The following is a 26,140-nucleotide window of genomic DNA, read 5'->3' on the forward strand; positions in this document are numbered from 1 at the left end:
AGAGACCTCCAAGATCATCCAGTCTAACTTAGCACCCAGCCCTAGCCAGTCAACCAGACCAAGGCACTAAGTGCCTCAGCCAGGCTTTGCTTCAACACCTGCAGGGACAGCAACTCCACCACCTCCCATGGCAGTCCATTCCAATGCCAATCTCTCTCTCTGGCAAGAATTTCCTCCTAACATCCAGCCTAGACCTCCCCTGGCACAACTTGAGACTCTGTCCCCTTCTTCTGCTGCTGGTTGCATGTTCTTATGTAATAGTCAAAGCAAGCAATTTAATAACCTAAGAGAGTCAGAGCTCTGCTACATTCAGCCGTGCCAAGCCCCGTGCATAACTCATTCAGCTCATTTTCACTTCCACAGAGAAGGTCTGATGCTTCCAGTCACTACTCCAAATGTTCTTCATTTTTTCACGTGCTCACAGAAATAGTTCTATTCACAAGAGTTCAGCTAAACAAATGAAACTCTCACAGAATTGAAGCTTAAAACACTTTTTGTTGAGTATGTGCTGCAGGGTCTAACACCTCATGTATGATAACAGTTTTGTAATGGTCCTGATTTAGGGTAGGATGTCCCTGCCCATGACAGAGGGGTTGGAACTAGATGATCTTTGTGGTCTCTTCCAACCTTGACTGATTCTATGATTCTATGGTGTGAGAGTTGTTCTCTGTTCTGAAAATCATTCTAGTATCTGGAGTTCCACACCATGTGTAGATTTAATCGTGGTTCTTCATGCCCAAAGCCATAACTGTGTCCCTCATTACAAGCTCATCTCCTTTGTGTTTCCTTTCTGTGCCATTGCTCTCTCTTTTTTTCCCCCTGATTTTGCCACTCTTCTTGTGGCCTCTAAATGCAATCTGTCTGAAAGCCACAAGAACTTGATTCAGAAGTATATAAAAAGAGATAATCACTGCCTTGGCACAGAAGCCTATTGCCCTATCCATCTACCAGTTTGGAATGATAGCATTGCTTTTTATGTAGCCATGCAATTTCATTGCCATATTCCTCAACAGCTAGCTGTACAGCATCATAAAAGTTCAGTCCAATGAATTTCAGTGAAATGTGTTTTAATGCAGCAAATAATCATAGGAACTCAAAGTTCATTCTAGGTAGTATTTATTTGCCTTTTATAGCAAAGCTGGGGGAGGGGGGGGGGATTAAAAATGCTTGCAGAAGCCAGGAATATATAGAGGAGATTTTCATATCTCATCAATGACATGAAGATGACACAGTCTCAAGTTGTGATGGGGGAGGTAGAGGCTGGATGTTAGGAAGAAGTTCTTGGCAGAGAGAGTGATTGGCATTGGAATGGGCTGCCCAGGGAGGTGGTGGAGTCACTGTCCCTGGAGGTGTTGAAGCCAAGCCTGGCTGAGGCACTTAGTGCCATGGTCTAGTTGACTGGCTAGGGCTGGGTGTCAGGTTGGAGTGGATGATCCTGGAGGTCTCTTCCAACCTGGTTGATTCTATGATTCTATGATTTTGCTTTGATGTGCCTCTTTAATGGAAGCTACTTTAGAAACAAGAAGAAAAGCAACATTCCCACTTCCATTTGCTGCAGATTAAAGCTTCATGAATATGAATAACATTCATTTTGCCAAACACAGACATGAGCAGCAGATTAAAAGATACAGGACTGTTATGTAGACATTTCATTGAATAATAGAATCGTAAAACCAGGCTGGGTTGGAAGGGACCATCTAGTTGATTCTATGATTCTATGACTTGATGATCTCTACAGGTCACTTTCAACCCCTGGCATTCCATGGTTTGATGATATTGGAAAGCCCTCTCAGAGTTCACACTTTGCTAATCACACAAAGCTTTGATCCTGCAATCTTTTGCTCATGTGGGTGCACAGAGCACTTCTATCAAGACCAAACATCCAACTAAGATCTCCAAGGCAGAATGGAGAAGCCTCTTCAATTTGACTCGTGAGATGTCCAGACTCACAGGAGGAGGGCTAAACCAATTTCAAAACCTCTGCTTGCTTGTGAAATCCATTGGAAAACTGAGTGAAGATGACTGAAGTTAAAACTCAGGAGATGGCAGGCTTTCCTGGGTGCTCTGCTGCCTCTAGATTTGATATTAGGAGGAAATTCTTCACAAAGAAGGTGATTTGCCATTGGAATGGGCTGCCCAGGGAGGTGTTCAAGAAAAGCCTGGATGAGGCACTTAATGCCATGGTCTAGTTGATTGGCTAGGGCTGGGTGCTAGGTTGGACTGGATGAGCTTGGAGATCTCTTCCAACTTGGTTGATTCTATGATTCTATTATTTTCCTTGGACATAAGAATATAAACCAATCTTTGCCTACAGATCATATTCTAAACTAGTAGTCAGCAGGTCACCTAAGATATGTGTGTAATATATGTCTGTTAGCTTGATTATTCTGGAACACTTCCTGCCTTAATCAGGCTCTACAGGTTTTTGTTTGGTTTTGTTTGGGGTTTTTTGGTGGTCACTTTTTTTTTTTTTTTTTTTGAAGAAGAAGTAAATATTCTGTGAGAGACATAAAAATAGAAGAAACTAGGAAATATTTCCTATTTGAAGCTTTATATTATTTTCTGGACCTGAGATGATTTCTATATTTCTTCTTCCCTAAATGATTTAACTGAAAGACTACAGAATCAGAAACACTGCCACACTTTCTCTCTTCCTGTGTGTGAACAGTTACTGCTTATCCCAGGCAGTTTTTTTCAAGTGGAACAGATGTACAAATGAAATATTACAGTACTGATTAAAGCATTTACCTTTTTGACAGCAGATACAAACACAAATGCCTCAGGTGGAACTTAGAGCTGGTTCTCCAGAACTGGCTCTGCTTGACCTTTACCAGGGTCCAGTCCAAATGGTGCATCAGGATGCCAGGGAGTTTGCATCCTCCAGGCACAACAGCTGAAGAAACATCTACTGTATTAATGCCCAAAGAGTATCAAGTAGACTTCTCTGGTGTGATCATTGCACATCTCAGGATATATGCCAACAAACTTGTAACTAGCCAAGAAGACTGCCTGACAAGGATATATCCCCCTGGAATCATTACTTGCTTTCAGGTTTAGAGTATGGGAAAGAAATAGAACCAAAATTTTTACCTTGTCATTCTTGAACAGTTGCAGACAAGATGCTGCCTTTTTTTCACCTTCATTATATAGCTAATAGCAGAGGCTGAGCACCAGGGTGGACAGATACACCTTAGCTGATGAGACAGTTATCACAGGTAAAGTTCTGAGGTCTATGACCATGAAGCAGAGATGTTTGGCTAACATTTTTTGCCTTAACTATATATAAAACTATGCATAAAACTAAACTGTGTACAAACCTATATATGAAACTGTATGAATCCATGACTCTATGAGGAGTTCCAACACTTGCCATGTAGCTGCTCATGACATTAAGGCTGAAAGCCCCAAACTGTGCTTCAAACCCATTCTCTATCTTCTCTGAAGTAGCCTGAATAAAGATTACAAAGAGCCAGACACCTGTTCACCTTGAAATGTAGATCACAACTATCACATTTGATGGGAAGATTCCTACTGATTTCAGTAGTTCACTTAAGACTTCCAGGTTCTTTGAGCAGTTTTGCCTCTAATGCATTCATAACACTAACTTCAAAAGAGTCTTAATCATGATTATCATTTTCTTCTGGAGGAAAAAGACAAAAGCCTGCATGAATTACAAGATAAATCTTGGAGATGCATTATCATTTGGATGTTGTCACTGTTCTGAATCAGACAGCAGAAGACATTTACGTTTTCTTGCTGCTTGAAAAGTAATAAATTGAGTTTACTTAACAACAACAACAGCAAAAATGAAACAATAAAACAATGAATTACTTACATTAATTGTTGCAGCTTTGCTGCTGAGCTTATTATATGAGAGATTCGTTTACAATTTGAATTAGAGGAGGGATAGTTGTAAGTATGCCTTCTAACTCTAATGACAAATAATAATCTGCTTCCTCTTAGCTCAATTAACATGAATAGGCATTTAAAGGATTACTAAAATGTCTTTTTGAAATCATTACCCTGATTAGCATACCATTAGTTCACACACAACTTGGAAAATGAAATAAGCATACATGCTTGGTCAAAAGAGAAGCTCACATTGCTGCAATGCCAAGCACGAATCCAGGCTGGGCAGTGAGTGGCTGGAGAGCAGCCCTGAGGAGAGGGACTTGGAGGTGCTGCTGGGTGAGTATCTCAGCATGAGCCAGCAGTGTGCACTTGCAGCCCAGAAAGCCAACCAGATCCTGGGATGCAGCAGCAGAAGTGCGGCCAGAAGGTGGCGGGAGGTGATTCTCCTCCTCTCCTGTGCTCTGGTGAGACCCCACCTGGAGTACTGCATCCAGCTCTGGAGCCACTGGGACAAGAATCTGATTCTATGATTCCATGATCAGGTGACAGGAGGAAATGGCCTGAAGTTGTGTCAGAGGAGGTTTAGGTTGGATCTTAAGGAAAATGTCTTTGCTGCAAGAGTGGTCAGGCTTTGGAACGGGCTGCCCAGGCACTGGAATGGGCTGCCTGGGGAGGTGGTGGAGTCGTCATCCCTGGGGCAGTTCAAGGCAAGGTTGGATGTGGCACTTGGTGCCATGGTCTAGCCTTGGGCACTGTGGTAAAGGGTTGGACTTGATGATCTGTGAGGTCTCTTCCAACCTTGGTGATACTGTGATACTGTGATACTGTGAGTCGCCGTCCCTGGAGGTGTTCAAAAACTGTGAGGCCATGGCTCTTGAGGACATAGTTTAATGGCCTGGGTGGTGTTAGGTTGACAGTTGGACTTGATGATCATAGAGGTCTTTTCCAGCTGAAACAATTCTATGATTCTATGATTCTAAGAAGGATGTGAATGTGCTGGAGTGTGTGCAGAGAATGGCCATGAGGATGCTCAGAGGGCTGGAGCAGCTCTGTTATGAAGACAGACTGAAAGAGTTGGGGATGTTCAGTCTGCAGGCTGTGAGGTGACCTTCTTGCAGCCTTCCAGTATCTGAAGGGGGCCTACAAAAATACTGGGGAGGGATGGATTTTTTAGGCTATCAGGGAGTGACAGGACTAGGGGGAGTGAAGCAAAGCTGGAGGTGTGGAGGTTTCAGACTAGACATGAGGAGGAAGTTATTGAGCATGACAGTGGTGAGAGTCTGGAATGGGTTGCCCAGGGAGGTGGTTGAGGCCCCATGGCTGGAGGTGTTTAAGGCCAGGCTGGCTGAGGCTGTGTGCAGCCTGCTCTAGGGTAGGGTGTCCCTGGGCATGGCAGGGGGTTGGAACTAGATGATCCTTGTGGTCCTTTCCAAGCTTGACTGATTCTATGATCGTATGATTCTCTGATAGTAAAGAAAGAAACAATCATCAGCTGAAGCAGTCAGGTTTATTTGCTAAATGCATAGATTACAAAACATACATGACCTTAGCTGCAACAGTCTTGCAGCCTTTGTCATGCAAAAATGTTCACTCAGAAAGCCCTTATGAACATAGAAATGGGGTTTTTTTGGTCTTTTTAAGCCTGAAGATTTGTTTCAGTGAAAAATCTTGCAGATCACGATGGTCTTTTTCCTACGTGAGATGGACAATTGGGTTAGTTTGAGGTAAACTGGAATATTTTAGTGAGAAGAGTTAGATTACAGGCTGTTAAAAGAAAACAATGGTGATGTCTACTTCACTCATAGGCTTGCTGAGATGTATTAAAACAAGAACATAAACACTGTGGGTTTCTGTTGCAGCTGGCATTTGTATTTTTCTCCCTGTCCTGCTTCTGTGTAACTAATCCTTCTGCTTTCTAACCCCCCCTTGCCAACCCTCTGACCTTACCTTGCACATAAGGCAAAGTCTGGGATAAGGTAGAGGGCTGGAAAGGAAGTGGAAGGGTGGTTGGGAACCTCTCCCAAGGCCTCTGGTTTCTGGGAGGGTTGTGGTGTTTCTTTATTACCTTTACCTTGCACATTTCCATCTATAGCTGTATGTATCGTAAATATCTGCTTGTATATTACGTTAAGCTGTAAATAGAAAGCTTCATTCCTTAATTTCCAGCTGGGCTGAGTCTAGTCTGGGTGATTTCATAAGAGTGAGTGGGCAGGCAACACCCAAACTGTCACAACAATACTTAGTGGAATGTGGCACTGATGTCCACCTGAAAGCTACCTTTGCTGGTATAATGGAAGTCACAGTATCACAGTATCATCAGGGTTGGAAGAGACCTCACAGATCATCAAGTCCAACCCTTTACCACAGAGCTCAAGGCCAGACCATGGCACCAAGTGCCACGTCCAGTCCTGCCTTGAACAGCTCCAGGGAGGGCGACTCCACCACCTCCCCGGGCAGCCCATTCCAGTGTCCAATGACTCTCTCAGTGAAGAACTTTCTCCTCACCTCCAGCCTAAATCTCCCCTGGCGCAGCCTGAGGCTGTGTCCTCTCGTTCTGGTGCTGGCCACCTGAGAGAAGAGAGCAACCTCCTCCTGGCCACAACCACCCCTCAGGCAGTTTATTACCTTTACCTTGCATATTTCCATCTATAGCTGTATGTATGGTAAATATCTGCTTGTATATTGTGCTCAGCTGTAAATATAAAGCTTCATTCCTTAATTTCCAGCTGGGCTGAGTCTAGTCTGGGTGATTTCATAAGAGTGAGTGGGCAGGCAACACCCAACCTGTCACAACAATACTTAGTGGAATGTGGCACTGATGTCCACCTGAAAGCTACCTTTGCTGGTGTAATGGAAGTCACAGTATCACAGTATTACAGTATCATCAGGGCTGGAAGAGACCACACAGATCATCAAGTCCAACCCTTTACCACAGAGCTCAAGGCCAGACCATGGCACCAAGTGCCACGTCCAATCCTGCCTTGAACAGCTCCAGGGACAGCGACTCCACCACCTCCCCGGGCAGCCCATTCCAGTGTCCGATGACTCTCTCAGTGAAGAACTTTCTCCTCACCTCCAGCCTAAATCTCCCCTGGTGCAGCCTGAGGCTGTGTCCTCTTGTTCTGGTGCTGGCCACCTGAGAGAAGAGAGCAACCTCCTCCTGGCCACAACCACCCCTCAGGCAGTTTATTACCTTTACCTTGCATATTTCCATCTATAGCTGTATGTATGGTAAATATCTGCGTGTATATTGTGCTCAGCTGTAAATATAAAGCTTCATTCCTTAATTTCCATCTGGGCTGAGTCTAGTCTGGGTGATTTCATAAGAGTGAGTGGGCAGGCAACACCCAACCTGTCACAACAATACTTAGTGGAATGTGGCACTGATGTCCACCTGAAAGCTACCTTTGCTGGTATAATGGAAGTCAAAGATTGTTCTGCGTAATAACAATGTTCTGTAGTAAAATATGTGCTGGAAAGAAGTCGAAGCAAATGGCTGTGCAGATAAAATTAGTACCCCCATAATGTAGCACCTTGATAAAATTGAAAACCTCTCCTGTGATTTGTTTCCTCTTTTCCCCAGAGCTAAATACCTGCTTTTCAGTAACGTATGGTTTGGTGTGCATTTAAATAGAGAGCCTCTGTGAACCGCTGGAGATTAGTTCAGGGTCTGTTGAACAGAACACAATTGTAAAGCAATGTTTTGAATAGGAACTTGGATTCATTTGTTTCTGAAATACATCTTTTGCTCTGGGTGAAGTTTGAAGCCTATTTTTCTCCTTCTGACTATACTAACTATCCTTTTCTACCGCTGTCAACAAATCAACTTAATAATAGGCTCAGGGCTCAGTTGTTTGCCAAGCCAATTACGTGGGTCAACAAAATGTCTGAAATGGTGTTCAGCTTGGAACATGTGAATTAAAAAAAAGTACTTAAGCATTGTTTTATGAGAGAAATAAATTTGGTAGGCATAAAAATTTGCATGGAAGCAGGGAAGATTGAATTTTGTCTCTCAGAGGAAATAAACAACGTGTGCCTAATATATAATCAGGGTCAATTTCATGTTTTCCACTGGTGAAACTAAAGAAAGCAACAAGAGGGGAAGCAATCAGATATGTCCTTTGCAATGCTCTTATTGAATTAGGAAAATATTGATGTGCTAATATGCTAAATCTCTCTTCTCAAGACCTTTGCTTTCAGTTAGTGTGATTTATTTCACAGACTTCAGGTGGATAGGGGCAGATTCTCAGGGTCATCTAGTGCAAATTCATGGTCATAGAATCATAGAATCAACCGGGTTGGAAGAGACTTTGAAGATCATCCAGTCCAACGTAAGTTTGTTTAGGGTTCCTCAGTACCTTGCCCACTTCAATTCAGGATACCTTCAAGAAAGCATGTGCCATTGCCTCAGTTGTATGAGCTGATCTATTTTGCAGTCCTAAGGGTGGGATTTGCTTCGTTTCACATACATGTGAGCTGGGTAATAGGAATCTATAATCAGCACAGAAGATTAATAACTCTAGTATTGCATTATTTTCATTTTAGGGAAACAAATCTGCTATCATTAGAGTAATCATTGTGGTGCTTTTAGAGTTAACTCTTTAGCTCTATTTGAAAATAACTAAAGAATTGTATTGGATACAGAAGAACAACAATAGATAAGTCTATAACATTCCATCCACGTTCTGGACTACTGTAAAATCTGCTGTAGAAACAATTTTCTTCCCTTCACGTCTCTGCCTCCTGCTTTGCTCTCACTCCTTCCCTGCTCCACTCTGACTTCTGCACTCACTTTGGTTGAGTATCATAGAATCATAGAATCAACCAGGTTGGAAAAGACCTCTAAGATCATCCACTCCAACCTAGCACCCAGCCCTATCCGGTCAACTAGACCATGGCACTAAGTGCCTCATGCAGGCTTTTCTTGAACACCTCCAGGGGTTGTGACTCCACCACCTCCCTGGGCAACCCATTCCAATGCCAATCACTCTCTCTGCCAACAACTTCCTCCTAACATCCAGCCTATATTTCCCTTGGCACAACTTGAGTCTCTCTTTCCTTTCTCTTCTCTTCTCTTCTCTTCTCTTCTCTTCTCTTCTCTTCTCTTCTCTTCTCTTCTCTTCTCTTCTCTTCTCTTCTCTTCTCTTCTCTTCTCTTCTCTTCTCTTCTCTTCTCTTCTCTGCTTTGCTTTTCCTTTGCTTTCCTTTCTTTTCTTTTCTTAACTGTCAAACTAATATTTGGTAAAGTGATTATAAGAATAATGGTAAATACCCTTCTCCTGAGGGCTGATACCTATTTCTTTATGGTTAATGGTAAAACTCTCATTGACCTCCATCAGCCAAATCAAATGTTTAGCCATAAATTAACCTTTTAATTACTGCTCATTATTTAGTCATTTCAGCCTGTTAATCATGAACTGTTTCCAGCCCCTTCCATGAACAGCTGCCAACTTGATTAAGGTTTTGGCTCTCTTTTATTTTTTTTCCTGTTGCTTAGTTCCTTCATTAGCTCAAGTTGTGCTGGGGGAAGTATAGGCTGGATGTTAGGAGTAAGTTGTTGCCAGAGAGAGTGATTGGCATTGGAATGGGCTGCCCAGGGAGGTGGTGGAGTCACCATCCCTGCAGGTATTCAAGACAAGCCTGGCTGAGGCACTTAGTGCCATGGTCTAGTTGACTGGCTAGGGCTGGGTGCTAGGTTGGACTGGCTGATCTTGGAGGTCTCTTCCAACCTGGTTGATTCCATTATTCTATGATTCTATTCCATGCATAGACTAGTTCCCCTTCTTCTGTTGCTGTATATGCTTAAGTATTTTAAATTGAAGTTTAAATTCTAGTGTATGGGGGAGGGAGGGCAGAGAATGGCATTTAATAACACAAGGGTATCCTTTCATTCTATGATTCTATTAACAGGAACAGTCTATACACAATACTTCAGATGAAGAGCACTACCCAGAGAAAGCATAAAACAACCTGATCAAGGAGATGACACCTCTGTATACACAGCTCTCAATCACATTTTCTGTGCTTCATGTTACAAGTTTCTGCTCAATGTAATTTCTTGATGATGCTTTTTGGTCTCTCTTGGCAGTACTGTCTGATATATTGTCTCTTAGGGTGTTGTTTCCTTGACAGACCTATTAGTATCTGGGTTTTTTTCCGAACTAAAGACACCAATTTAAGAGACAGCTAAGGAGTTTCACACGTGAGCACCGATCTCACCTCTCAGCATGAACTTCAAGCAACACACTGTTCACATGTGCTGATTAAAGTTTAATAAAAGTTGTCATTATTCAGAACTTTCAAGTCGTATTAACCCAGCCCTAAATTGCATTTAAGATTTACAAGGAAGTACAAGTGATGTCCATCAGGGTCAGTGCTGGCACCAGTGCTGTTTGACATCTTTGTCAGTGATATGGACAGGGGAATCAAGAGCACCCTTGGCAAATATGCAGATGACACCAAGCTGCATGGCACAGTCGACTTGCTAGAGGCCAGGGATCCATCCAGAGGGACCAGGACAGGATGGAGAGGTGGGCTCAGGCCAATCTCATGACATTCAATAAGGCTAAGTGTAAGGTCCTGCACCTGGGTCAGTGCAATTCCAAGCACAAATCCATGCTGGGTGGTGAATGGCTGAGAGCAGCCCTGAGGAAAAGGACCTGGGGGTCTGGGTTGATGAAAAGCTCAAAATGAGCCTGCAGTGTGCTGGGCTGCAGCAAGAGAAGTGATCTTGGAGGTCTCTTCCAACCTGGTTGATTCTATGATTCTAAGTGTGGCCAGCAGGGCAAGGGAGGGGATTCTTCTCCTTTACTCTGCTCTCATCAGACCCCATCTGGAGTACTGTGTACAGTTCTGGAGCACCCAACACAAGAAGGACATCAAACTGTTAGAGCAAGCCCAGAGGAGGGCTACGAAGATGCTCAGAGGGCTGCAACAGCTCTGCTATGAGGACAGGCTGCAAGAGTTGGGGCTTTTCAGCCTGGAGAAGAGAAGGCTGTGAGGAAACCTTGGAGTGGCCTTCCAGTATCTGAAAGGGACCTACAGGAAGGCTGGGGAGAGACTATTTACAAGGTCTTGTAATGACAGGATGAGTTGTAATGGCTGTAAACTGGCAGAGTGGAGATTTAAACTAGATGTTAGGAAGAAGTTCTTTACAGTAAGGGTGGTGAGACAGTGGCACAGGTTGCCCAGGTCCCTCCCTGGAGGTGTTCAAGGCCAGGTTAGATGAAGCCTTGAGCAACCTGTTCTAGTGGAAGGTGTCTCTGCCTATGGCAAGGGGTTGGAACTGGATGATCCTTGAGGTCCTTTCCAACCTAAACCATTCTATGATTCTAACTTGTTGGAATATTCCCCTTTTCATTTTGCATTGGTGACCTACTGTCCTTCCCAACCCATGCTTCAGAATGCCTTTGAACATGTCCTTGTAACAGTAAGCATGAGACTGTTCTCACATTAAGAACTTGTATCCCAAACACAGAGACTCCTGCCCCCTGGAATGGCAGTACCCAAAGCAGAAACAGCAAACCTACAGATCAGGTTAGCACAGCAAGTTAAGAATATGTTACCTAATGAAAACCACAGGTGAAATTTAGCTCAGCAAAAAGGTAATTACCTGAACTGAAACTTTGCCATGACTCTTATCTCCTGCTCTTAGAGAAACTAAGGTGGGATCATTAGCGACCACATGTAGTCAGAACCTCATTTCTGTCTCATCTGAAAGACATCACCTCCAGCAGTACAACAGCCAATACACATGCTGGGACACAAATTGAGACACAGTCTGTCAAAGGAAATGTTGATGTTACCTCTCACAGCACCATGCTGTTTGTTGGGTGCCTCCTCCAGCATGACCCTGATTATCTGGCTGTAGGTAAATAATTTATGTTCTGTGCTGGGTTTCTAGGCCTGTGCCTGCAGCAGCTTCTAACTGTTTTCTTAAAATAGCACCTCTTCCTCAACCCCATCCCCTCTGCTCTGCAAGTTCTCTGTCCTGCACTGAAAGAAAGTGAACTTTAAGAAGCTCAACAGGAGCCAGCAGTGTGCACTTGCAGCCCAGAAGGCTAACCAGATCCTGGGCTGCATGAGGAGAAGTGTTGCCAGCAGATGGAGGGAGGTGACTCTTTCCCTCTACTCTGCTCTGCTGAGACCCCACCTGGAGTACTGCATCCAGTTCTGGAGCCTCTGTTACAAGAGGGATTTAGAGATGCTGGAGCATGTCCAGAGCAGGACCATGAGGATGCTCAGAGGACTGCAGTAGCTCTGCTGTGAGCACAGACTGAAGGAGTTTGGGCTGTGCAGGCTGGAGAAGAGGAGGCTTTGAGATAACCTTCTTGTGGCCTTGCAGCATCTGAAGGGGGAGGGGAGGGGACTTTTTAGGCTATAAGGAAGTGACAGGACTAGGGGGAATGGAGCAAAGGTGGAGGTGGGGAGATTCAGCCTGGGCATGAGGAGGAAGTTGTTGAGCAGGAGAGTGGTGAGAGGCTGGACTGGGTTGCCCAGGGAGGTGGTTGAGGCCCCATGGCTGGAGGTGTTTAAGGCCAGGCTGGCTGAGGCTGTGTGCAGCCTGCTCTAGGGTAGGGTGTCCCTGGGCATGGCAGGGGGGTTGGAAGTGGCTGATCCTTGTGGTCCCTTCCAACCCTGACTGATTCTATGATTCTACGAAATGAGCTGCCATGTAAAGACATCTTCTAACTTATGCCATGATCATAATAAAGTACAGCCAAAATTCCATGGTCTTCCTAGAGCATTATCTCTCATTTCAAAGATGTCTTTATTCAACAGATAATCCATATTCCTATTTTCCCAGTAGATTCCACATCCACATGGAAATCCAGTATATAAATGCAAAAATTAAGGCTAGGTTTTTGTTTCATTCATCATAGCTGTGTGAGTTCTTGATTCCAGGCCCTTAGTCAGGAATTCACCAGTTAGTTGCTTGAAGAGTCATATGCTCCATGGTGTGTTTAATTAGAGCTATTCAAGCTTCCAGTTATTTGCACCAATAGAGAAAGTGGAAGCTTCAGTAAAATAAATCCATGTAATCTCCAAGGCAGGTTGAAAGGATTGAATGAAGCACATCTTTTCCCTTACACACTCCTGTGCTCCTGTGAATTTGATGCAGTTGTCAAACAATGTCACTTTGACACATGGTAGCACCAGATAATCAGATTACAACGAGAAACAATAAAAAGGGAATTGAGCTGGGTCATTCCTGACCCACTCTGTCATTCACCCTAGGGATCTCTCAAAGCTATCTGATGACAGTGCAGCCAGAGGGTGATGCCCTTGAATAACTCAGCAGCTGCAACAAACATAAATCTGCTCTGCTTTCCTTCCATTGCAGTGGTTTCCATGCAAATCCCTGGGTTTCTGTATGTTTGCCCTTCTCTGCCACTTTTCTTTCCTTAACCTTAAAGAGGAGGGGAAAATACAGATGTGGAAGAGGAAAAAAACCTCTTCTTATCACTGGGAAAATGCAAGAGACTTTAATTTGCCTTAATACCTGAGTATCAGTTCTTAGGCTATTGGACAAAGTCCTGGAAAACTCTGACCTTGATCAGAGATGTGTTTTTCTCTCAGCAATATGAAGAATTGCTACCTCATGGCATGTGTGACCAAGGTGGGGTATTTTGCTTGGTTTTATTTGAGAGCCAGACTTGGGTTCTTTTTAGTATATCAGTCTAAATCTTATTCCCAAACCTGGAATTTTTTCAAGTAGTTTTGCTCTGAGTATCACATCTCCCACAAACAACTAGTTTAAAATGAGGGTTGGCACTTGGCAGCAATAAGGTCTCCCCTGAGCCTCCTCTTCTCCAGGCTAACCAACCCCAGCTCCCTCAGCCTCTCCTTTTTGTCCAATCAGAAAACTACTGTGCTCTTCAAAGTAAAGACATGCACTGCCTCTGCAAGCAATCTGTGCAACTGAGGCTTTCCTCGTGCTGCAGTCTGCATATACAATGTTAGCAGTTCAGCTTGGTCTGTGGTGAAAAAAATATGGAAGGATATATGTAAGGACTGAAAGAGTTGGAGCTGTTCAGTCTAGAAAAGAGGAGTCATAAAACATTTTAGTTGACTGGCTAGGGCTGGGTGCTAGGTTGGACTGGATGATCTTGGAGGTCTCTTCCAACCTGGTTGATTCTATGATTCTGTGATTTATTCCTTATTAAGTGCTGAAGGTTTTATGTAATGTAACCAGAGCTGGGCCACAGTTCTCCCCAGAAAGCAAACACATCAACATGACAACACACTACAGACAAGAAAAGAAAAAAGGGGGGGAGGGAGGAAGTGTATATGTTAATTTCAGAAGCTTTAATTGAATCCTTTTGTTATCTCACATCTTGTTAGCTCAATCATTTTCATGCCACCCTTTTCTCCAGACTGAACAGCCCCAACTCTTTCAGTCTGTCCTCACAGGAGAGGCACTGCAGCCCTCTGAGCATCCTTGTGGCCTTGTGACCTCATGTTCCCACAGGTTGAATTGGATTAAACCACAACAGTATTGCATCGAAGATTTACTTCCTATAATCACAGATAGGCACATCTACGTTTTTTTAGATGCTTCAGCTGACTGGTTGCTTTCAAAGGGAAATCTTGGTTGATTTCTCACTTCAACACTTTTAGTAAGTCTTTTTGCTTAATGAAGTTTGTTTGCTTCTGAATTATTTTTTTTCCAGAGCCTTTTGGCAAGCTTACATTTTGTTGGCAGGGAGCACTTGTAAGTCCCCATTGATTCCTACCCAATTCTCTTGTGAACTTCATAAAGGCAACTCCTCCATGCATAGCTAGGAGATGCTTCAGATGAGTGCTTCCTATTTAAAGATTATTCATGATAAAATTGTAGGATACATCAGGATGGATTTAGTAGCCTCCTGAGAGCCTTGATAGAATTTTAAGTCTTCAAATTGGAGTCCAATAATGTTTTTCAGGAGGTATTTGGTCAAGCCTCACAAATTTCTAATTTTCCATTTCTCAATTGATTTAATTAGGATATATTTATATATCACTAATTGCTAACTTTCAGCTGGATTAATTTAATGGCACATACAATGCAAACTGAAAATCACCAGAGATGGATGTCCTCATGGAAAGGTGTCAGTCATATTGGGGCATAGCCAGGCCAGGTATAGAATCATAGAATCATAGAATCAACCAGGTTGGAAGAGACCTCCAAGATCATCCAGGCCAACCTAGCACTCAGCTCTATCCATTCAACCAGACCATGGCACTAAGTGCCTCATCCAGGCTTTTCTTAAACACCTCCAGGGATGGTGACTGCACTACCTCCCTGGGCAGCCCATTCCAATGCCAATCACTCTCTCTGCCAACAACTTCCTCCTAACATCCAACCTGCTTAACCTGAAGAGCTAAAATACCTATTTTACCTTCTCCTGTTTCTTGCACTTTACATGCTGTTGCACAAGAAAATTTGAAACTGCATCCAGTTTTGGAGCTCTCATTGCAAGAAGGATTTGGATGCGCTGGAGCATGTCCTGAGAAGGGCCATGAGGATGCTCAGAGGGCTGCAGCAACTCTGCTATGAGAACGGACTTAAAGAGTTGGGGCTGTTGAGTCTGGAGAAGAGGAGGCTCCCAGGTGACCTCATTGTGACCTTCCAGTATCTGAAGGGGGCTACAAAAAAGCTGGAGAGGGACTTCTTAGTCCATCAGGGTTTGACAGGACCGGGGGGAATGGAGCAAAGGTGGAGGTGGGGAGAGGAGGAAGTTGTTGAGCATGAGAGTGGTGAGAGGCTGGAATGGGTTGCCCAGGGAGGTGGCTGAGGCTCCATCCCTGGAAGTGTTTAAGGCCAGGGTGGGCAAGGCTGTGGGCAGCCTGCTGTAGGGTAGGGTGTCCCTGGGCATGGCAGGGGGGTTGGAACTGGCTGATGCTTGTGGTCCCTTCCAACCCTGACTGATTCTATGACTCTATGAATACTTTTACTTTTTTTATTTCTGATCACCCACAAATAGCAAAATCTTCCCCAGTAAATTTTAAAGTGTTTTGGGTTGTTTTTTTTTGCCATTCTTAGCCCTAGTCCTTGCACACCTAAAAATAAGTAGTGTCTTATGGGAAATGTTATAATGAAAAAGGGAAGTAATTTCATCTTTTACGGTTCTTTAGCATCTTATCTCTCTTCTTTCATTAACTGCTCCTGGAAAAAAAATCAAAAGAAATTAATGCATTAAAAAAAAAATCAATGAATAAACCTAATGCTGTTTAAGATCAAGCTGGATGAGGCTTTGATCAACTTGGTCTGCTGGGAGATGCTCCTGTCCATGGCAGGGAGGTTGGAGCTAGTTGAGTTTTAATGTCCCTTCCAAGTTATTATATGATTTTACCACTAACATGCACTAGGAAAGGAATTCAAGGAGCTGGGGTTGTTTAGCCTGGAGAAGAGGAGGCTCAGGGGTGACCTCATTGCTGTCTACAACTCCCTGAAGGGAGGCTGTAGCCAGGTGGAGGTTGGTGTCTTGTGCCAGGCAACCAGCAACAGAACAAGGGGACAGAGCCTCAAGTTGTGCTGGGGGAGGTCTAGGTTGGATGTTAGGAGGAAGATTCTATGATTGAGTGATTAAATGAATGCCATGTGGCAGAATTATGCAAAGGTCACCCTAACTGATTTTACTGTTTCCTGGAGAGCTTTCATGGTTTATTACATGAATCTGCATGAATGTGTGCTGTTGACCAAACAGTCACTTGTGAAGCTGCTATCAAGTCAATGAGTACTTCAGGAACTCTTCACTGTGCACATAATTGACAAAGCAGGTAAGAAGAACTTGTTTGGAAGATGGTTGTCTATTCATAGAATCATAGAAGCAAATAGGTTGGAAGAGAGCTCCAAGATCACCCAGTCCAACCTAGCACCCAGCCCTAGCCAATCAACCAGACCATGACACTAAGTGCCTCAGCCAGGCTTTGCTTGAACATCTCCAGGAATGGTGACTCTGTCACGTCCCTGGGCAGCCCATTCCAATGCCAATCACTCTTTCTGGGAAGAACTTCCTCCTAACATCCAGCCTATACTTCCCCTGGCACAGCTTGAGACTGTCCCCTTCTTCTGTTGTTGCTTGCCTGACAGAAGAGACCAACTCCACCTGGCTACAGCCTCCCTTCAGGTAGTTGCAGACAGCAATGAGCTCTGCCCTGAGCCTCCTCTTCTGCAGGCTGCACACCCCCAGCTCCCTCAGCCTCTCCTCACAAGGCTGTGCTCCAGGCCCCTAACCAGCTTTGTCATCCTTCTCTGGAATTGAGGAGCCCAACGCTGGACACAGGACTCCAGGTGTGGCCTGACTGTAGTGCTCATGCAAGCATAAGTTATCTTTTTAATTTACTTAAACATTCATATGCTATTTTTTCTCATTAAAAAAATCTTTATTTTCAATAATCCAAAGTCCAGAGCAAGGCCACAAAGGTGATCAGAAAGCTAAATCATCTCTGCTATGAGGACAGGCTACAAGAGCTGGGGCTTTTCAGCATGGAGAAAAGAAGGGTTCAAGGAGTCCTTATAGTGGCTTCTCAGTATGTGAAGGGGGCCTACAGGAAGGCTGAGGAGGGACTATTGACAAGGTCTTGTAATGACAGGACAAGGGGTAATGGGTTTAAACTGGCAGTCCCTTCCAACCCTGGCTGATTCTGTGATTCTCTGATTTTGAACATTTTTGGGACAGTGCAGCTGTATATTCTAGGACAGCAGCCAGACAGAGAGGGATCTGGGGGTGCTGATTGATACCCGCCTGAACATGAGCCAGCAGTGTGCCCAGGTGGCCAAGAGAGCCAGTGGCATCCTGGCCTGCATCAGGAATGGTGTGGTCAGCAGGAGCAGGGAAGTCATTCTGCCCCTGTACTCTGCACTGGTTAGACCACACCTTGAGTGCTGTGTTCAGGTCTGGGCCCCCCAGTTTAGGAGGGACATTGAGATGCTTGAGTGTGTCCAGAGAAGGGCGATGAGGCTGGGGAGAGGCCTTGAGCACAGCCCTACGAGGAGAGGCTGAGGGAGCTGGGATTGGTTAGCCTGGAGAAGAGGAGGCTCAGGGGAGACCTTATTGCTGTCTACAACTACCTGAGGGGTGGCTGTGGCCAGGAGGAGGTTGCTCTCTTCTCTCAGGTGGCCAGCACCAGAACAAGAGGACACAACCTCAGGCTGCGCCAGGGGAGATTTAGGCTGGAGGTGAGGAGAAAGTTCTTCCCTGAGAGAGTCATTGGACACTGGAATGGGCTGCCTGGGGAGGTGGTGGAGTCACCGTCCCTGGAGCTGTTCAAGGCAGGACTGGACGTGGCACTTGGTGCCATGGTCTAGCCTCGAGCTCTGTGGTAAAGGGTTGGACTTGATGATCTGTGAGGTCTCTTCCAACCCTGATGATACTGTGTGATACTGTAATGTTACCTGGCACCTATAATTATCTACCACAGAGATCTAACAGCATTATCATTACTCTTATTAATAACTATGTTTTCCTACCTGAGCCCACACCGTCCACTTGCTAATACACCAGCGCTGCTAATCTCTGCAGCCACCCTAGTGCTCTTACATTATATGTGTTGTAATAAGGCTCTCTGTTGAAGCCTGCTGAGATTGTTGACAGGCATTATAGGGCCTGTTAATTACTGAACTACTACAATGTATGTGCTCATATGCTTATAACTCTAAAATGCTTCCTTTAGATAACTGATAGCAGCATAAACCAAATGCTTAGAATCATAGAATCAACCAGGTTGGAAGAGACCTCCAAGCTCATCCAGTCCAACCTAGCACCCAGCCCTAGCCAGTCAACTACACCACGGCACTAAATGCCTCATGCAGTCTTTTCTTGAACACCTCCAGGGATGGCAACTCCACCACCTCCCTGGGCAGCCCATTATTCTTCTAATCATTTTAATGCATTTACACACGAGCAGTTCTTAATTTCAGCTGGAGAATCATCATAGCATCATAGAATCAACCAGGTTGAAAGAGACCTTCAAGATCATCCAGTCCAACCTAGAACTCAGCCCTAGCCAGTCAACCAGACCATGGCACTAAGTGCCTCAGCCAGGCTTTTCTTGAACACCTCCAGGGATGGCAACTTCACCACCTCCCTGGGCAGCCCATTCCAGCTGAAGTGCATGTACACTGATGCACGCAGTATGGGTAACAAACAAGAGGAGCTGGAAGCTTTGGGGCTGGAGGAAAACTATGATATTGTTGCCGTCACTGAAACGTGGTGGGATGACTCGCATGATTGGAGTGCTGTAATCAGTGGCTACAGACTCTTCAGGAGAGACAAGCAAGGGAGAAGAGGTGGAGGAGTGGCTCTGTATATTAGGAATGCTCTGGATGTCATGGGGGTAGAAATCAAGGATGATCAAGTTGAGTCATTATGGGTGAGAATTAAGGGGAAGGCCGACAAGACTGATGTCCTGGTTGGAGTCTGTTACAGACCACGCAGTCAGGAAGAAGAGGTTGATTTATTACTCTTTAAACAGCTAGAAGCTGCCTCAAGATCACCTGCCCTTGTTCTGGTGGGTGACTTTAACCTACCAGACATCTGCTGGGACTTAAACACTGATGAGAAGAAGCAGTCTAGAAGGTTTCTAGAGTGTGTGGAAGGCAACTTCTTATCCCAGCTGTTACATAAGCCTAGCAGGGGGGCAGCCCTGCTTGACCTGCTGCTCACAAATAGAGAGGGGCTGGTAGGGGATGTGGAGAAAGGAAGAAGGAAAGTTGAAGGTTTTTTTGTGTCACTTTCTAGCCTTTGATGGGGTGATAATTTACCCTGTGAATCTTAATTTTGAAGTACTTTGTTTTAGATAAATCAGTGTTTTACTCAGGAATTGCTGCTACAAATCTCCTTCCTCCTTCTGCATTTCCACATTTCACTGACAGATCTATGAACTGGCAAAACGCAGATAGGAAATTCAGATGCTACCTATGAATCATAATATCATTAATATGTTTGAAACAAAACAACTTTGCAGGTAATGACAGGATATTCAGGCATTCCCAGAAGTCCAATTTTGATCCAGGTGATCAACCAAAGAGAAGAAGAATGCTTGCTGGCCTATGCAGCTCAGATTTTTTTCTAGCATGATCATGCCATTAACTTGCTGTTATAAATACTAAGTGATGGATAGCTCCAAAGAGGATAGATGCATTGACTTTAACTTTGATGTAGGTTTCTAATACTCTCTTTCCCTCAGAAGTGTAGTCCTAAACAACCTGTCTAGGGTTATAATTTCCAAGTTGAAAATGTGTAGACAGCTGTATGTAAAGGGGTGGAAAAATATGATTGTTGTCTGGAAAAAAAGAGAAGTTGAGAATATAACTACATGATGTAAATGAAGACCTTGTGTGAAGATGCATTAATGGATGCACTGTAATGTCAGCAACAAAGCTATCTTTTCTTCAGCAACATGTCCCTGGAAGTGTTCAAGCAAAGCCTGGATAAGGCATTTAGTGCCATGGTCTAGTTGATTGGCTATGTCTGGGTAATAGGTTGGACTGGATGATCTTGCAGGTCTCTTCCAACCTGGTTGATTCTATGATTCTATAAAGAAAACTGAAAGTCACAGAGCTTTAGATTGTAATGTCTTACTGCACTCCTTTTTCTTTCTTTCACTGCTGCCCAGGGAGGTTGTGGAGTCACCACCCCTGGAGGTGTTCAAGAAAAGAATGGATGAGGCACTTAGTGCCATGGTCTGGTTGATTATACAGGGCTGGGAGCTATGTTGGACTGGATGATCTTGGAGGTCTCTTCCAACCTGGTTGATTCTATGATTCCATAAGGAAAACTGAAAGTCACAGAGCTTTAGATTGCAATGTCTTCTTGCACTCCTCTTTCTTTCTTTCTTTCACTGCTGCTCAGCAACATGTCCGTGGAGGCGTTCAAGAAAAGACTGGGTGAGGCACTTAGTGCCATGGTCTAGTTGACTGGACAGGGCTGGGTGCTAGATTGGACTGGATCATCTTGGAGGTCTCTTCTGACCTGGTTGATTCTATGATTCCTCCACCACTGTTTTGGCTGCTGCTGCTTTTCCTGCTTTGCTGCTGCTTGACCCCTTCCCCATCTTGTCTAAGGCTATTATATTTCTCTAGTAGTTTATTCTCCTTATACTGTTATATTTAAACTAAAAGAAGTAAATTTTCATTTTTCCCTGACTTTCCAAAAAAAGATCCCTGTTGTGAGTTCATTCAGCCTGGGGAGGGATCCACTCTAACCCAGGACAAATGTTTGCAATTCTTTTGTTGGAAAGGAATCCATTAGTTACATATATTTTTTTCCAAGCAGTACAACTTTGTACTACTTCAAGAACATTGCCATTGTATTTGGTGGCTGGTAAAAAACTCACACAGGACCTTCTTTACATTGATTGCTATTATTTATACATACAGCAAGCAAGCCATAAATGGCTTTTTGGCTCTGGTCTGATAGAAACAGCAGCTATTATCCATTATTCCAACTGGGAACATGAAGCAGTTTCTAGAAACACTTTCAAATGCAACCAGCAGGAATGAAATCATGAATTCAGCACAACAAAGTTTTCTCTATACTTTGGCTTCAATAATGACTTGTTCAGTTTTAATCTTTATTTTACCTGTTTAATAAATTAGTTTAAGAGAAGGGGAAAAATATATAAGAAACATTGCAGGGAATTTACCTAAACCATACTCTGCATATTTGTATTGTTTTATTTGGACAGAATAACTATCCTCTTTCCCTCTCAGTTCAGAAATGAAAACTCTATGTTCAATGCAGCAGAAGTTCAACTGAATATTTAATAATTCTGTCAGTGATTTCCTTGTTTGCTAGATCCTCTCAGATGCTTTCAGTTTTGTTTTCTGTAGCTTTCCTCCCTTTCTCCTCCTAATGTAACATTGAAGAGTATAGAATCATAGAATCAACCAGATCGTACGAGACCTCCAAGCTCATCCAGTCCAACCTAGCACTCAGCCCTAGCCAGTCAACTAGACCATGGCACTAAGTGCCTCATCCAGGCTTTGCTTGAACACCTCCAGGGACAGCAATTCCATCACCTCTCTGGGCAGCTCATTATTCTTCTAATAGTTTTCATCCATTTACACATGAGCAGTTCTTAATTTCACCTGGAGAATCATCATAGCAACATAGAATCAACCAGGCTGGAAGAGACCTCCAAGATGATCCAGTCCAACCTAGCACCCAGCCCTATCCAATCAACCAGACCATGGCACTAAGTGCCTCAGCCAGGCTTTTGTTGAACACCTCCAGGGACGGTGACTCCACCACCTCCCTGAGAAGAAATCCCATAACACTGTGAATGCTATAGTGTTATAAATGTTATTTTGTGACTGCATCATCAATATTTGGAAACTCACTTTGGTTTTTGTTCAGATGAATTTCATTATTTAAGTGCACAGTGAAATGCAGAATCTCAAATGGTATAAACTCAGCAAAACTATGTCTGGTGAACTGACCTAAAGAAATGTGAAAGGGCAATGTCCACAAATTTGGCCTTACACCTTTACAATTAACTTCTCATTTGCTCCACTGGAAATTCTGATGAGTCTCACTAATGCTGAAGAACCACAGCTAGTATCCAATAGTTCACAGTTATGCATAGACAAGTGAACTCAAAGGTTAAATAAGCACAATCTAAATTGCTTTCTTCACCTGTGAATGCTCAAATGCTGAAAAGCATTAGCCAAATGTGCTTCTTAATAAAACATTAATAAATCTAAAGGCAGTAGGAACATGAAAAATGGAGATCTGCTTTCTTTCTTCCATATACTTGCTTGTTCTAAGAGAAGAAATTGAACCTTAGGCAATTATGAGTACTTTGAAACAACTTAAGTCATGTGGTACTGTAACTTACACCTTCAAAGAGTACCATCTGGTGTTAAAAATCCAACACTGCAAAGCCTGACACTACTTTTATCTGCATCATTGACTTTAATATTTGTGATTTTTTTTCCTCCTGATTGAATATTTCCTTTTTTCCCTTTTTTTTCTGGGTTACTGATGATGAAAACTTCTTTCTGTCTGAAAAATATTTCATGGTCTAGTTAATTGGACAGAGCTGGGGGATAGATTGGGCTGGATGATCTTAGAGGTCTATTTCAACCTGGTTGATTCTATGATTCCATATGCTCAAACTGCTAGTGGAAGAGTGTGGAATATCACACAGTACCACACAGTATCACAGTATTATCAGGGTTGGAAGAGACCTCACAGATCATCAAGTCCAACCCTTCACCACAGAGCTCAAGACCAGACCATGGCACCAAGTGCCACGTCCAGTCCTGCCTTGAACAGCCCCAGGGACGGCGACTCCACCACCTCCCCGGGCAGCCCATTCCAGTGCCCAATGACTCTCTCAGGGAAGAACTTTCTCCTCACCTCCAGCCTAAATCTCCCCTGGCACAGCCTGAGGCTGTGTCCTCTTGTTCTGGTGCTGGCCACCTGAGAGAAGAGAGCAACCTCCTCCTGGCCACAACCACCCCTCAGGTAGCTGTAGACAGCAATAAGGTCACCCCTGAGCCTCCTCTTCTCCAGGCTAACCAATCCCAGCTCCCTCAGCCTCTCCTCGTAGGGCTGTGCTCAAGGCCTCTCCCCAGCCTCGTCACCCTTCTCTGGACACGCTCAAGCATCTCCATTTCCCTCCTAAACTGGGGGGCCCAGAACTGAACACAGTACTCAAGGTGAGGTCTAACCAGTGCAGAGTACAGGGGCAGAATGACCTCCCTGCTCCTGCTGGCCACACCATTGCTGATGCAGGCCAGGATGCCACTGGCTCTCTTGGCCACCTGGGCACACTGCTGGCTCATGTTCAGGCAGGTATCAATCAGCACCCCCAGATCCCTCTCTGTCTGGCTGCTCTCCAGCCACTCCGACCCCAGCCTGTATCTCTGCATGGGGTTGTTGTGGCCAAAGTGCAGCACCAGCACTTGGAGCTATTGAATGCCATCCCCTTGGACTCTGCCCATCTGTCCAGGCGGTCAAGGTCCCACTGCAGAGCCCTTCTGCCCTCCAACTCAGTCACATCTGCCCCCAGCTTAGTGTCATCTGCAAACTTGCTGATGACTGACTCCATGCCCTCATCCAGATCATCTCTGAAGATGTTAAAGAGGATGGGGCCCAGCACAGATCCCTGAGGGACACCACTAGTGACTGGCTGCCAGATGATTAAAAGTAGGAAGAGCTATATCAACGTAAGGCTCTTTATGGAACAGTCAAGAATAGGCTGGAAGAGGCTACTTGAAATTATTTAGAAATATTCAGGGTTTTCTTTCTTTGTTTGTTTGGGTCTTTTGTTTATTTGTTTGGTTTTTATGCAACAGAAATAGAAATTGTTATTTTTAATTGTGGTGGTAGGTCACAATAGGTCCAATATGAGTCCTGGCAAGTCCTGGCATGGATGCCCCCTCCTCTCCCATTTCCAGAGTGGAGAGATATGGGAAAGAGGACACTTACAGTTTCAGCATTGAAAGTGATAACCTGCTTCCAGTCTGAGTTCCTGCTTACACAGACCCCGTTGCAGTCAGCCCTGAGAGACAAAGCAGGTAACTGCCAAGCAGCAAGAGGCTGTGCTTGCCTGCATACCTGGAAACCTCCATACAGAGCCCAGAGCCCTGGGAGGACATTGTCTGTCCAAGAACACACCAAGACCAAGGAAGAGGACCGTGCAAGACCTGGACAACCTATGAGACTCCTAGAAAAACTCTAAGAGCTTTTACTGGGCACCATATCATACACCAGCAGAACAAGGGGACACAGTCTCAAGTTGTGCCAGGGGAGGTCTAGGCTGGATGTTGGGAGGAAGTTCTTCCCAGAGAGAGTGATTGGCATTGGAATGGGCTGCCCAGGGAGGTGGTGGAGTCACCATCCCTGGAGGTGTTGAAGAAAAGCCTGGCTGAGGCACTTAGTGCCATGGTCTGGTTGACTGGCTAGGGCTGGGTGCTAGGTTGGACTGGATGATCTTGGAGGTCTCTTCCAACCTGGCTGATTCTATGACTCTATGACTATTATGTTTCTTCTGTTAGAGAGTAAGGACATGAATGGAACAGTGCATATGAGTTAATATCATTTTTCAATCAGGAATGAAAGCTACTTAGGACTCTGACTCAGACAGAAACATGTGCAAAGATCACCTCTGTATTCACTATCCATATTGTCAGCGGTCAACAAATCCTTAAGCTCCTGGTCTTGCTTCTGTTACCTTCCAAGTTGGTTACAACAGATGGTATCATTTTGTTTCTGTTCTGTTCCTATTCTATTCCTGTCAATATGCACCTTTATGAATGACTTTCAGCCTCTCAGCCTTGCAGAATGCTCTGCAAAGAACATGGGTATTGTAAATAGGTAATAATACTCATTGGCATTGTTCGTTCATTTGTCTCGAAGCAATCACAGTGTGTTCAGCTAACATGTACATACATACCAAATTAATAGCCAACCTGCCACACAGCAATCAGTTTTAATATACTTTTCCCTCTCAGCTATTGCACTTTCCCATAGATCTGTTCTCTCACTTAACTCATGCCACAGACACGTTGTGGAAATGAGTTTAAAGGTGAATTGGTGTTGCACTAAAGTCATTGTGCTGCATGCTAAGAACAGCAGTTTGCCAGCTATGTGCCCAGGTGGCTAAGAAAGCAAATGGCATCCTGGCCTGGATCAGGAACAGCGTGGCCAGGAGGATGAGAGAGGTTATTCTGCCCCTGTACTCAGCACTGGTTAGGCCACACCTTGAGTACTGTGTCCAATTCTGGGCTCCTCAATTCAAGAGAGATGTTGAGATACTGGAATGTGTCCAGAGAAGAGTGACAAAGCTGGTGAGGGGCCTGGAACACAGCCCTGTGAGGAGAGGCTCCTGGAACACAGCCCTGTGAAGAGAGGGTGAAGGAGCTGGGATTGTTTAGCACACCCCCAGCTCCTTCAGCCTCTCCTCGCAGCTCTGTGTTCCAGACCTCTCACCAGCTTCATTGCCCTTCTCTGGATGTGTTCCAGTATCTCAACATCTCTCTTGAATTGAGGAGCCCAGAACTGTTGAGAATTCATTTTTTTCTTAAGAAATTATGAGTTAAGGATCCTCCTGCTCATTATCCTTCATGCTTATCTCTTCCAAGAAAAAAGTACACAATATGCCTTGTACTGGTTGTAAATTATTTCAGTACAAGACTCTTACTCTTCCTTGAGGTCTTGTAGAAAATATTCTAGCACTGGAGCGGTTTTGGTTTGGCTCCAGATAGTTTTGAGAAGCTGTTTGGCCATCTGGCATAACATCAGCCCAAGATTCAGAAGACATCAAGTGGGATTTAGCTAATCAGGTACAGATTT

The sequence above is a fragment of the Pogoniulus pusillus genome, chromosome 3 (genome assembly GCF_015220805.1).
Source record: "Pogoniulus pusillus isolate bPogPus1 chromosome 3, bPogPus1.pri, whole genome shotgun sequence".
In the NCBI taxonomy this organism is placed as follows: Eukaryota; Metazoa; Chordata; class Aves; order Piciformes; family Lybiidae; genus Pogoniulus; species Pogoniulus pusillus.